Here is a 14,807-nt window from a genome sequence, read left to right as displayed (position 1 = left end):
GCCACACAAGGCCTAAAATGCATTGGCCCGCGCCGGCCAGCCCGGCCTAGCTTGCTGATCGGCAAACCCTCGCCGAACCGGCGATAGCATCGCCGGTCTCTGGACTGGCTGGCGATGCCTCGCTGTTTGGGTGAGGTCCTCCAGATCCCCCAAGCTCAAAATGATGTGGTTCCCCCCTGGGCCCCACTGGAAATGCCCCGATCGGCCCCTTGCATGATTTGACGCCTATCGGGCCATTTTGGCAGAAATCTAATTCAAATAAAGATTTTTTAAAAATTTAAGGGTTAAAACAGGATGATAAACCATTTAAACTCATTAATAGATGGTCTAGAAAAGGTTTCAGGTCGCTGCGTGTGATCAGGAGAGAATACAAACTCGATCTCAGCGAACGTTTTCAGGAAACTTTCGCCGATAGAAGCTACAGAGAGCAAACACACAATCTATAATAGACTCGCACCCAAATATACTAAAGTGGCGATAACGTGCAGTGTGTGACCATAACCCAGGTCCGGTTTAATCTAGATCATGCTCTGATACCAACTTGTAACGCCCTGAAATTCGGGGGTCGAGCATAACTCAGCTCCCGAGTTCCAAAACATCACTTATGCAACATATTTAATGATGGATGTATGTTGACTGTATTAGTGCATAAAACATGGAATAGATTAAGCCAAAACATAGATATAATTCAGGGATAAGTGAAGAAAGCAAGCGGAAGACTTATAGAAATATATGTGTACAAGTGCAAATCCCTGAAGTACATATACAAACCAGGTCGTATTGAAAGTGTTACTTATCAAAATTACAAGTATCAAGTTACATCATTTAAATCCCAAAAATAATCCCAGAATCCCGCGCATCAGAACAAGGCTCGCTAGAACCCGTCTGAAAACTGCATATAAGAGAAAGCAGCCTCATCATCATCCATCTCCCGCTCTGCCTCAGAAGTCGCATCAACATCTGCAACATCAGAACCTAAGATAGAGTCTGGTGGGTGTTTAACACCGCCCCAGAACGTGGGAGTGAGTGATCAACTCAGTGGAACAATAAGGCAAAGATTAACTTGTTATCAGTTCAATCAAGCAGTAATGATAAAGCAGAACAATTAAACATGACTTAAGTACTCTTGTTAATGCAAGGATGTATGCAAAATGATGCGTGCCCTCACGCGTACACCCTCAGCGTCTTCATCTTACGTTACGCATGACACCACCTCAAAGTGCGCCACATCTACAAAGCACATGCAAATGCGGTGCATGGATATGATTACCAGGTTGTTATTAGTCCATTTCATACAGCAGAATTGGGAAGCTAAGATACCTTCCTCATATCACCATCCAAATAGTGATCTATTATATGGTCGTCAATCCTAGACATCTCATACGGTCATATGGTTTCAGGTCGTAGCAAAGGGCTCGTCACCAATCAATGCATGCCTATCATACCTTCGCTACTAAACCAAGGCTCGTCACCTCAATGCGGTATCCAGGCATGCTCGAGGTCACTACAAAAGGCACGTCACCAATCAATGTAGGCCGACAGCACGAATATAGTGTCCCATACCACCATAATCGGCGCATGAGTTTAGTTACTCACTGGTCACTACGGGGAGGCTCGTCACCCCAGCGTAGGCCGACAGCTCGGCCACGGTGTCCCATACCACCATGTCCAGCCCATGAGTCTTGGCGGATCAAGGTACCATGGTTAATAGGATTTCATTGGTAAGTTCGGTACCCTAGATTCAAACAGTAACGTCCAATACATGGTGAACATACATCGGACAATTGGGTTACTTAACGAACTCAACTAGCACGAGCACACGTTGGGTTGAATGACATAGAGTGCGCAAACACTCCGCGTGGCCAAACTACTGCCGCCAACTCTAATACGGCTCGGGTTCGTCTAATTACGTCCGTTGTGGCGAAAACAATCTCAGCCACACCCTTAAGGCAGATTACCGATTTCCTGGACTATTCATAGTCCCAAACACATTACATTACAACAGATATTCGTATTAAATGTAGAACAGTAATGGAACAACAACTTCAATCATGCAGTACTCAAGCATTTGAAGAATATCAACTTAACATAAATGTAAGCATAAGTAATGCTTCAACTTAAACAACAAGGAATGTAACTATCAATAAGGAAATCACACACACTAGTGGGAGAGTTGAGAATCGCTTCTCAACGCCCATACTAGGTTGGAACATCACACTTTAGATCATTCAGACATTTCTACAAACACTTAGAATACATAATACAATATATATGACGTATGTTGAAATACACACATTTGGACAATTCCTTTTACCAAGGAGTTGTCATACATACATCTAGCATACATACATGACAATTAATCATGGCAAACACAAGTGCATATTTTATACGCATACGGTACTTTATACATACACGTAGAATACACAAATCTCAATATAACACATGCATATCAGGAACGCAACATAAACATAACATTTAGCATGTGAAATCTCATCCATAGCAAGAATAAATCATTCACTGACATTGAAAGCCTTGAAAACCATAACCTATACACTTAAAGTCCGCACCTTAAGCCAGAAAAGAACACCAAATTGATTTCAGACGAGTTGTCTTCGTCAACGGCGATAGAATACCCTAAACTAAGGATAGAAATGAGATACAACAACACCAAGACTATTCTAAGCTCTAACACAGATTAGGGTTAGGTTAACTTACCCAAAGATGAACTCAGAATCGTCAGAATAACGATTCAAAGTGAAGGTTCAAGGATAAAGAAGAACAAGAAAGAATCTAGGATGATTCACCAACTTCTCTCTCACTTTCTCTCTCTTTTCCACTCTCTTTCTTAGCTAGGGCTAGAGAAAATTCGTATGGAAAAGAGAGCTAGGGTTTCAAGGACTATAAATAGGCCTAATATTGATGAAAATAACCCCAGGACCAAGGTATACTTAGGGTATAACCAAAACCTACCTCTCGCGATCCAACAAAGTACTTCTGGTGGGCCTAATACCACGAAAGGTCACTGACCATGGATATAGGTCAAGCTGAGTTTTCGTACCAACCAGATCTTCAGATCAGCCGTGATGGACCACACTCAATTCAACGGTCACAGAATCTCGATCAGGTCCACAAGCACAAGGACATGCCTGAGCCACCTTCCCTGATCAGAGGGTGAAATTGGGTCAGAAAATAATAGTCAGATTGCTTAAAATCATCACGCACGCGACACGACTCAGATTTCACAAAATCTTAATAAATTTCCAACCGTTCTCACACTCTTCACTCCGAACTCAATCGAATCGACCCAGAACATCACATGAACTTGATTTTCGAGGTGATGGTCAAGCCCAACATGGTGAGCGCAACAGCCTAAGATCATCACTATCGGACTTTCGACGCGCGGTCCAGGTCCAATCCAGATCTTCCAAAAATTTCCCAAAACAACTGGATTTAGCGATGGATCCCAGATTTTAGAGTATTATAGCGCTAACTATTCTATAAGTTTTGAGTCATGCAGATACAATTTAAAGTGATTGATGCAAATTTCACAAGCAATCGAGTATAGCGCTAATTACCCTAAAAACAACTACTTAAGGAAAGATTAGCACAAAATTTCCCGGGGTCATTACAGTTGTACAACCTTGGTTTTAAGAATTCCATCATCCTTTGCTTGTATTCTGGAGACAATGAACTACCGATGCGCACCTCTCTAGGGAGTTCTTATGATCCCAAGTTCACAGCTTCAAAATCGTCTACCACAACATTGGCCTTTATTTCGGACCTTTCGAGGGAATCCTCTAGTTCAAGAGTTGTATCATCATTTCCCTCATCCAAGGCTTCATCCAAACCCATGAGCTCAAAGTCTAACTCTAGATCGAAATCGTATGAGTCGACCTCGAACTCCGGAGCTGCGTGTGGAGTGTTCGGCACAATGATTTTTGAAAGCTTTTCTGATGTGTTTGATTTTTGAAGATTTTCTAATGTTTTGTGATTTTAAGAAATATTTGATATTTTGGTGTTTTTTGAAATATCTGTTGTTTTTGTATTTTGAATTTTTTCTAATTTTTTGTGTTGCCAAGGGATCCTGAACAGGACGGTGTTGCAAACCATGATTGATCCTATCCTGATTCAGGGTACCAACTGCTATTTACATTGGCCTTTTTTTTAGGCTGGTGTCCGTGGGTGGCTCACCGGCCGATTTGATCGTCAGAGGGATGATTGTCCAGCCTGGTTCTTTCCCCCTTTTGATCTTGATGTTTTGGTCTGTTTATACCTGTGGGTCATCTGTCCCGATGACCATGATGTCTGTCGGGTTGGGCTCAGAGTTAGAGTCTGATTCGATCTCCTCGCTCAGGAGTTGGAGCTCTTCGGATTCCTCAGGTCCACCTTGTAGTGGGGCCCTGATGTCTGTCCAATCAAGGGAAGGTCATTTCCCTTTTTCAATCCAATGAATGGGCTGCTTCTACCCCTTGTGATACTGAGTTGTTGGTGGGGGTGTTTCCCCTTGACTGTTGGCAGGGATGAGTGCATGCCCGCTTTTGCCTGGTTAATTACAACAAGCACTCCTAGTCCTAAATCCTTTATGGGTGGTCCTGCCTCTGTGCCCCTGGCTTCTCGTGATAGGTCTGGGGGTGCTGCCTCTGGCATTGAGTGTGCCTTTGATGCTCTAAGGATCTTATCCCACCGTATTGGCGGCCAAATGGATTCTTGGCTGGAATATTCTGTTAATTTGAGCCGTTGGAGGTGGTCTTCAAGAGAGATCATCGTGTTACCGCAGATCATCCCGGCCTTAACAAAGTTGATGGATGTGCACTTGAACGGTTGCCTCTTTTTCAACCCTGTGGTCTGGTCTTCCGGTGTTGGTTAGTACCCCAATCCCTGCCTTTGCACATTGGCATGAGCTGGCTTCACTACCATACCTTTCTCATGGAACTCGGTACAGTAGTTCAGGATTAGTCGTTCAGCATGAGGGATGACATATTTGACTGCGAGTGGGTAGGGATTCGCAATGGAGTTCACAATTTTAAATTTGAAACTATGATATGATATGTCACCCTCCGCATGTTGGACGTCAATCATTGGAATGTCAGTTTCTAGGGTATTGACCACCACCGGTAAGATGGTTTCCGGCTCGGCCAGTACTGAGATGATCTGATTTCTCGAAGGGAATTTAACCGTTTGATGGAGGGTGGATGCGAATGCTCCAACAGCATGGAGTCATGGCCATTCCAACAGAAGGTTAAATGAGGCAGGAATGTCGATGACCTAAAATGTGACAAGAGTCATATCTGGTTTGATTTATAACTCAATTTCTATTTTCGCCTCCACTTGCCTTCAGGAGTTATCGAAGACTCTGACACTCATGGTGCTATGCCTAAAAGTAGACGGTTCTATCCCTAAACGTTCCGCAGTCCTCAAAGGGCAAACGTTAAGACTGGATCCATTGTTAATGAGTAAAAGTGGGACTTTGAAACTCTTGTAATGGACAACTATGTTCAGTAAGTGTTCATGTTTGCTACCTTTAGGTGGCAACTCATCATCAGAGAAAGTAATGGCTTGCGGTGTGAGGAGTCGTCCGATCATGCTTGCCACCATCTCAGGAGGTACGTCAGGAGAGATGTGTGCGTCGTTCAGGGTTTTTGTAAAGATTTCTCGATGCGATCTTGATATGCACAGGAGTTCCCAGATAGAAATTTGTGCGGGAATGGACTTAAGTTGAGCTGCTATGTCATAAGCAGCGTCAACCTTATGGATTGTTCCCAATAAAGTTCCCCTAGTTTCTTTCGAATTCTGATTATCTCTCCTAAAATACCTACCATTATTACCCACTTCGGTGCACTCTGGATAGTGCCATGGGACTACCTTTGTGTTATAGGAGGGAACCATCCTCCCTTCCAGATATATGACTGGATCCTGAGGCCGTGAATTCGTTGCCGGGGGCCGTTTGCAGTGGACTCAATGATTTCTCTTAGAGTATGATTGGATCCTGGGGGGTTTTAACAGTGGAATTTTCCTTCTTCTCTTGATGTGTGCTTTGTGGAGGAGGGATCCTCTGGGCATGTGCCAGTTGGTGGGGCATTAGAGAACTTAGGGATTGGACCGGGGGTGCCCCTTCCAAGGTTAGAGGGGCTAGATCGAGGAGGCCTATTGGAAAAATGAGGGGTTCAGAATTCAACCTACTTGAATATGTCGAGGATGGAGCTGGACATGCCCCTTAGAGAGAAAGAAGTTGAGATTGTGACCTGGTGGGCATTGTTGACGCCTTTTGGAAAATGGGAGGTTGTACTATTGGTGCTACTTCAAGGATGAGGAGTTGTGTTGTTAGTGCTGCTTCGAGGAATACTTATGGCCCAGGTGGAGGCGTCTGACGGTGTCCCCATGTCCGACTCGCTGTATCGGGCATGATTACTTATATGGAGTGATGTGGGGAGGAGTATTTGGGACTTCTTCTCAATGCTATTGAGGTAGAGGTGTCAGATGTGTTGGGTCCTACTTGATGCAATGGCAAAGGATTCTAAAGAATGTTGGCTTGATTAGTGCTACTGGCTTGTGGGGTGATTGCAATTTTTTGGCTCTCGATCAAATCCTAGACCCTATATTTCAAGGCGAAACAGCGGTCTGCTAAATGACCAGGAGCCTGATGATATGCGCAATATTGATTTTCATTGTAGCCTGATGACAATGGATTTGGCGGAAGATGCGGTTGGAGTGGTGTCAGGAGTTACCTTTGCATTAACATTGTCAGAACTTGATTGTATGTTTGTGCAAGCGGAGTGAACTTCCTGCCCAACATGGCCTGCCTATATGGAGTTTGCATATTTCCCTTAGGCTATTGTTGTTGTTGTTGAGGCGGCTATGCCCGATATCCCTATTGGGTTTGCTCTGGTTGGTATTGCCTGTGTGATTGTGGTTCTAGTTGCGGAGCATACTAGTTGCCTTGAGTGTTGGCGACGATATTGTTGACTTCGGTGGTATGTTGCACGGGAGCAGTACTGTTTCCATTCACATACCCAATAGGCTTCCCCTTGACTTTATTTCTTTTGATTGAGGGGGCCTGATGTGGCCATGGTAAAATGGTTCCGGCTCTTATCCCGACCTCTACCTGTTCCCCAGCTCAGATGAGCTGGGAGAAGTTTATATATGGGTATGAGATCAGGTATCCTGAGATATTTGGATTTGCCGAGTGGACAATCATGGATATCTGTTCCTCATCGTTGATGGGGCTTCTCATTCGGGCTACCATGGCCCGCCATCGTCCCACATATGCTGACAACGATTCGTCATTTTTTTGTCTTAAGGTAGCCAAATCGACTCTTCTCGGAGCCATGTTCAGGTTATAGGAAAATCTGTCAATGAATGCTTGGGAGAGTCTTTCCTAAGTCCTAATTTGATGGTTGTCCAATAAGGTATACCAGTCCAGGGCATCGCCCTTGAGGAATTTCTGAAAAAGTCGTATCAAGGCTCCATCATTCCCTACTATTGCATTGAGTTCTCCACAAAAGGCCTTTAGATGTGCTATGGGGCATCTGCTACCGTCGTATCTTTTAAATTTTGGTACCCCGAAGTTTGGAGGCACCCGAGCATCTGGGAAAGGACACAAATCTCTGAACTTGATGGATGGGAGATCCACTCCTTGTTACCTCTGCAGCTGATTTTGTACCATTTGTAGCTGTTCTCGCATTTCATCCATTTCAGATTTGTGGGGTTGCGGATATCTTACCCCTTGTTATAGGGCTTGTGCTACTTCCTCCTTATAAGGGTCGAGTTCTTCGACCCTTCAATTTTCAAGAATGGGGGGTTGTTGGAAAGAAGATGGACTCCCAGTGGTGGGAGGTAGCTGAAATTGAACTCCACTCCCTTTCGAGGGAGGGTGTGATATACGAAAATGGCTCCCGATTCCGGAATATTACTCCCGTTAGACCCCTTTATGGGCATCCGCTAGTTCTTATCCATGATTCCCATTAGGGGGAACCTGTGTTGTAACCTGATTATTGTGATGTGTTGAGTAATGATATGTGGGAGGATGCTCTCATTCATTGGTTGTTGTTGTGACTGTGCTGACTCCTCTTCATGGGTAACCAAGGCTGATCGGGATCGAGTAGTCATAGCTCGGATTGATGCGTAGACAAGTGCAAGCCAAAGATTAATTATTATTTTTTTATGAATGCAGTGATGATGTCCCTTGAGATTAAAATGCCACACACTTTCGAGTCTGGTCTCGGCTATTGGGAGCTAACAAAGTTCCCCAGCGGAGTCGTCATTCTGTGAACACTTGAAATCAGCGCCCACGCTGAATGGTGTGTCTTGGATTTAATTTTGTGGGGGTGATTAAGCTAATTTGTGGATGTTGGAGTCGCCACTAGCCAATAAATCTCATAATTCCGCAGCTGGCTAGAACTTGTGGAATACGTAAGGTTGGAGAAATCTGAACTCTCCTACCTTATATTGACTTCTGATCTGCGATCTGAGATTTCGGGTAAGGACCTTGTTTACAAAGAGGGAAGGTGTTAGGCACCCTCTCTGCCCGTACAAATGTACGGTCTCTACTTAATGTGGTAAGACAATCCCAAGAGATGATGAATGCTAGGGACGAGATAGGACTAGACATACACGCAGATTTCTGATGCGGTAAGATCTGAGATTTCGATAAGCCACAGAGCATACATTCAACAGTGTGTCTAGAAAGTGGATGAAATAATGCTTATACAAAAAAAAGGTAAAGAAAAGTGGACTAAGTCACTAGAAATTTCATATGTGACACGATCCGTAGTACGGCAAGTCACAGAGCATACGTTCACTAAAAATCTAGAGAAGTAGGGGGGTTGAGAAGGGAATAAATGTCATGATGGTGAATGCTTGTATGAGATGATTTGATCTTTGCCTTGAACTTGAATAGGTTAAAACATGAACTAAACCATGACCAATCTGGGCTAAGCTTGGGGATTGAAAAGGTGAAGAGGTAGGGATACAGGGTGGCTAAAAGATCAGGACTTGGAGGTTTGGGAACTCTTTCCCTCTCTCTCTCTCTCTCTCTCTCTCTCTGTAATGACCCGAAAAATTTTGTGCCAAGACCCGAGTACTACCTCTATTTTTCCTTGGAAGTTATTTGTGGGGTAATTAGCGCTAAACTCGTTTACTTGTGAATTTAGCATCAATCACTTTATATCGGATCTGCATGGTTCAAAACTTGTAGAATAGTTAGCGCTATGTTACTCTGAAATCTAGGATTCATCGCTAAATTCAGTTGCTCTTGGGATTTTTTAAAAGCTTTGGATCGGACCTGGACCGTGCGTCGAAAGTCTGATAGCGATGATCTTAGGCAGTTGTGGTCACCATGTTGGGTTTGACCATCACCTCAAAAATCAAGTCCAGATGATGTTCTGGGTCGATTTGTTTGAATCCGGAGTGAAGAGTGTGAGAACGGTGAGAAATTAAATGTGATTATATGAAATCTGAGTCGTGTCACTTACGCGACGATTTTAAGCAATCTGACCATTGGATTCTGACCCAATTTCACCCTCGGATCAGGGAAAGTGGCCCAGGCATGTCTTTATGCTTGTGGACCTGATCGAGTTTCGGTGACCGTTGAATTGAGTGTGGTCCGCCAGGGTTAATCTATAAAGCCGATCGGTACGAAAACTCAGCCTAACCTAGATCCATGGTCAGTGAGCTTAAGTCCGACCGCACGTGGAAAAAGGACCACCAGAAGTGTTCCGTTGGATCGAGAGAGGCCTGTTTTGATTATAACCTAAGTATACCTTGGCCCTGGGGCTATTTCCATCAATGTTAGGCCTATATAAAGACCTTAAAACCCTCACTCTCTTTTCCATACGAATTTTCTAACCCTAGCTAAGAAAGAGAGAGAAAGTGTGAGAGAAGTTGGTGAATCATCTTCAGATTCTTTCCTATTACTCTACATCCTTAAACCATCACTTTTGAATCATTATTCCGGCGATTCTAAGTTCATTCTTGGGTAAGTTAACCTAACCATAATCTGTTTTAGAGATTAGAATAGGATGTGTTGTTGTAGCTCATTTCTATTCTTACTTTAGGTTATATTGTCGCCGTTGACGAAGACATATCGTCTGAATCTGTTCGGTGTTCTTTTCTGGCTTAAGGTGCAGACTATATTCGTATAGGTTATGGTTTTCAAGGCTTTCAATCCTAGTTAATGGTTTATTCTTGTAATGGGTGTAATTTCACATGCCAAATGCTATGTTTATTTTGCGTTCTTGATATGTATGTGTTATATTGAGATTTGTGTATTCTATGTATATGTAGGAAGCACCGTAAACGTATAAAATATGAACATGTGCTTGCCATGATTATCTATCGTGTACTTATGCTCATTGAATGTGTGACAACTCCTTGGTAAAGGGAATTGTCCAAATGCATGTATTTTCAACATGCGTCATGTATGTTGAACTATGTATTATAAGTGTTTGTAGAAATGTTTGTATGGTCTTAAGGGTAGCATACTATCCTATTTGCAAGCGTTGAGAAGCAATCCTCAACTCTCCTATTGGTGTGTATGATTACCCACATGCAAGTCACTTTCCTTGTTGTTTAATTTCATGTATTACTTATGTTTAAATCCATGCTAAGTTGATATTCTTCAAATGCTCATATACTACATGATTTGAATTATTGTTCCATTACCATTTTAAATTGTTGATATGAATATCTGTTGTAGTGGAATGTGTTGGGACTAGGAAATAATCCAGGAAATCTGTAATCGGCCTTGAGTTCGTGGCTGAGGTTGCTTTCGTCATGAACGACGCGATTTGACGAACCCGAGTTGTAATAGAGTTGTCAGCAGTGGTTTGGCCACAAGGAGTGTTTGCGCACTTTATGTCGTTCAACCCAACGTGCGCTCATGCTAGTCGAGTTCGTCAAGTAACCTGATTGTCCGATGTATGTTCACCACGTATGGACGCTATTGTTTGAATCTAGGGTACCAAACTTACCGATGAAATCCCGTTAACAGTTGTACCTTGATCTGCTAAGACTCATGAGCCGGACATGGTGGTATGGGACACCGTGGTTGAGCTGTCGGCCTACGCTGGGGTGACGAGCCTCCCCGTAGTGATCAGTGAGCAACCAAACTCGTGAGTCGATTATGGTGGTATGGGACACTATATTCGTGCTTTCGGCCTACATTGATTGGTGACGAGCTCTTTGTAGTGACCTCGAGCATACCTGGATACCGCATTGAGGTGACGAGCCTTATTGTAGTAACGAAGGTATAATAGGCGTGCATTGATTGGTGACGAGCCCTTTGCAGCGACCTAAAACCATATGATCGTCTGAGATTGTCTAGGACTGACGAACCTAGAATGGATCACTGTGTGGAAAGTGATATGAGGAAGGTACCTTAGCTTCCCAATCCTCCTGTATGAAAAGGACTAATAACAACTTGTAATCATGTTCATACACCGCATTGCATGTGCCTGGAAGAGGTGGATCACTTGAGGTGATGTCATGCGTAACGTAAGATGAAGACGCTGAGGGTGTATAAGCGAGGGCATACATCATTCTACATTCATCCTTCCTCTAACAAGAGTAATTATGACATGTTTGATTGTTCTGCTTTATCATTACTGCTTGATTGAATTAATAACATGTTAACCTTTGCTATATTGTTCCACTGAGTTGATCACTCACTCCCACGTTCTGGGACGGTGCTTAAACACCACCAGACTCTGTCTTAGTTGCAGATGTTGATGCGACCTCTGAGGCAGAGCAGGAGTTCGAGGATGATGAGGCTGCATTTTCTTTCATGCAGTTTTCAGGCGGGTTCTAGTGAGCCTTGTTCTGATGCGTGGGATTCTGGAATTTCTTTTTGGGAATAGATGATGTCATTTGATACTTGTAATTTTGATAGTAACACTTGTAAGTATGACCTGCTATGTACATGTATTTCAGGGATTTGCACATGTACACATATATTTCTTTAAGTCTTCCGCTTGCGTTCTTCACTTATCCCTGAATTATGTTTTCAGTTTGGCTTAATCTATTCCATGTTTTATGCACTCATACAGACAACATACATCCATCATTCAATATGTTGCATAAGTGATGTTTTGAAACTCGGGAGCTGAGTTATGCTCGACCCCCGAATTTCAGGGCGTTACAAGTTGGTATCAAAGCTTGAATTGGATTAAACCGGACCTGGGTTATGGTCACACACCACACGCTGTCGCCACCTTAGTGTATTTGGGTGTGAGTTTATCGTAGAATTTGTGTTTGTGTCTCGTTGCTTCTATTGGCGAAAGTTTACTAAAAACGATCACCGAGATCGATTCTGTGCGCACTCCTGATCACACACAGTGACCCAAAATCGCTTCTAGACCATCTATTTATGAGTCTAGATGGTTTATCTTCCCATCTCAACCCTTCAATTGTTAAGAAATCTGTGTTTGCATCAGATTTCTACCCGAATGGCCCGATAGGCGTCGAATCAAGCAAAGGGGCCGATCAGGGCATTTCCAGGGGGACCCAGGGGGGACCCACATCATTTTAGAGCTAAGGGGCCAGGAGGACCTCGCCTAAACGGTAAGTCATCGCTGGACGGTCCAGAGACCGGTGATGACCTCGCCGGTTCGGCGATCCCTCGCCGCCCAGCGGGCCAGGCTGGCTCGAGCCGATCCATTTGGGGCCTAATGTGGCCAACCCCTCCACGGTTGGCTGATTAAAACCCTTCTTAAACCCTATTCCCTTCAAAAAATACCCTCCCAAGCTCTCCTTTTCTCCAAGTTTCTCTCAAAGCTCCACCAAAATCCCTCCCCAATCTCCTTCTTCTTCCATTTTCGTGCACCCAACCAACCCATCTCAAAACTCCACCCCCATTGCTGTCTTCACTCTCTTTTCTTCTCATTTAGGCTCTCAAATCGTCCTTTGAGATCTCACGTGTGAGGAAGCTTCACCATTCTTCCTATTTCTCCCTTTCCCTCATTTCTCATGGCCCTCTTTGAGTTTATCACGGCCATATTTTTCATCCCTACCTTTCTCTCTTTGATGGGAAAGAAGAGAGCGCCCGTGGATGAAGCCGGGCCTAGCCGCCCAACTCGTGCACGGAGGCCGAGAGGTGCCGCCGCGAGCACGACCACCACCCGTGAGTTTCAAACCAAGCGGGACCTTGATCCTCAAGCTCCCATTGGAAAAACCTTGTTGGCAGAGTTATCTCATAGAGTCTATGAAGGCCATAGGGTCCTTATTGAGGCTCATATAGATCCGTGGCTATTTGGCGAGTTTCTGTTGTTGGAGCGCCTGGAAGGGGTCGGTTGGTGTCCCTTGTTTGAGGGCGAGTATCGCGCCAATGCTAGTACTGTTTGAGCTTTCTATGCCAGCATTCATGATCCTTCACTGGAGATTCTGCAGTTCAAGATTCCTTGTGGAAGCGGTCGGGAGGCCATGGTCAACGTCGCTTTGATATCTCGACTCTTAAATGTGCCGCTTGGTGAGGTGCATGCTAGTGAGAAGAATTTGAGCAGTATGCGTGAGAGGGATTGCCGCACACGGCTCCTATGTGGTCGTCTGGTTAAATGGCAACCTAGTAGAAGTCTTCTAGCTACCAACATGACAGACGACTTCCGCTTGCTTCACCACATGTGTACGTTCAATGTATATCCAAGGTAGAGCAATCGCAGCAAGTGTACGCGCCTGATGATAGATTTTCTGTATTAGGTGGGGCAAGGACGAAGCTTTGTGTGCCGACGTACATCTTGCGTCAGATTATCCTTATCGCTCGTTCGAACAGTAGGACCGAATCGCTCCCATTTGGCCGACTCATTTGTAAGCTTGCACATGAGTTTGGTTATAGGCTTGGGGCAAAAAAGCCGGTACCTATTCGCTACATTAATGAGATGACCCTAAATCAGATGGAAATTGGGCCTCATCGTCGATAAGCCTCAGAGAGTGAGGATGAGACAGAGAGTGATGAGGAAGAGAGTTATGGCAAAGGTGGAGCTGAGATTAAAGAAGAAACAAAGCAGGATGAGGACGAGGTTGAGGCACAGGATACGAGTGAGAGTTCTCCTGTGGACCAGAGCAGAGCGCAGGTCAGGCTGCTAGGGATGCCCGTATCGCTCGGCTTGAAGAAGGGCAAGTTGTTCTAAGCTAGGATATCATGGATCTTCGAGGCCGAAGCATAAGTTCAAGAAGGTGACTCGAACTCTGAAGTCTATCCTATGTTGTTTGCAGGATAAGGGTGCCCCGCCTCCATCTCCTGATTTCGACGAGTAGTTGCAGTTGTAGTCATCCTTTGCTTTGTTTTGTGTTTGCCGTTCTTGGCATAGTTGTTGGTAGTTGCTTGTTGTTTGAAGTGTTAAATGTTGTAGTTCACATGCTTTCTTTGTCGCGATTCATGTAATGCTGCACTTCTTGTATTGCGACAATTTTGTTAAATGAAATGCATGTTGTTTATTATTGAAGTTGTGTTGTGAATGTTGTGTGGGTGGATTATGTGGATGTTGAATCTTACAAGTTGCATCCTCTGTTGAATGTAGGGTATGCCTCCTAAGGGTTCGAAGACTTCGACCTATCTCTCTTTGGTCGAGTCACTTGTTGGGGTTCCTCCTCTAAGCGATAGCCAGACAATTCCACAGTCGGGCCCGTCTCATTCTGGTGTTGGGCCGACACCTGTGATTCCACCTATGACTCCTCCAGTCACGCCTTCGGTTCTTGAGCCGAACCGTGCATCTTCGTCTGATCCGCCTTTTGATAGGTTTGAGCAGATGATGTTGTTGATGCAACAGCAGCAGATTCAGCAGCAGTAGCACCAGCAGCAGTTTTTGTCTTCCATGGAT

Source organism: Magnolia sinica, chromosome 2 (genome assembly GCF_029962835.1).
Source record: "Magnolia sinica isolate HGM2019 chromosome 2, MsV1, whole genome shotgun sequence".
Taxonomy (NCBI): Eukaryota; Viridiplantae; Streptophyta; class Magnoliopsida; order Magnoliales; family Magnoliaceae; genus Magnolia; species Magnolia sinica.
Note: the sequence above shows the minus strand (reverse complement) of the source record.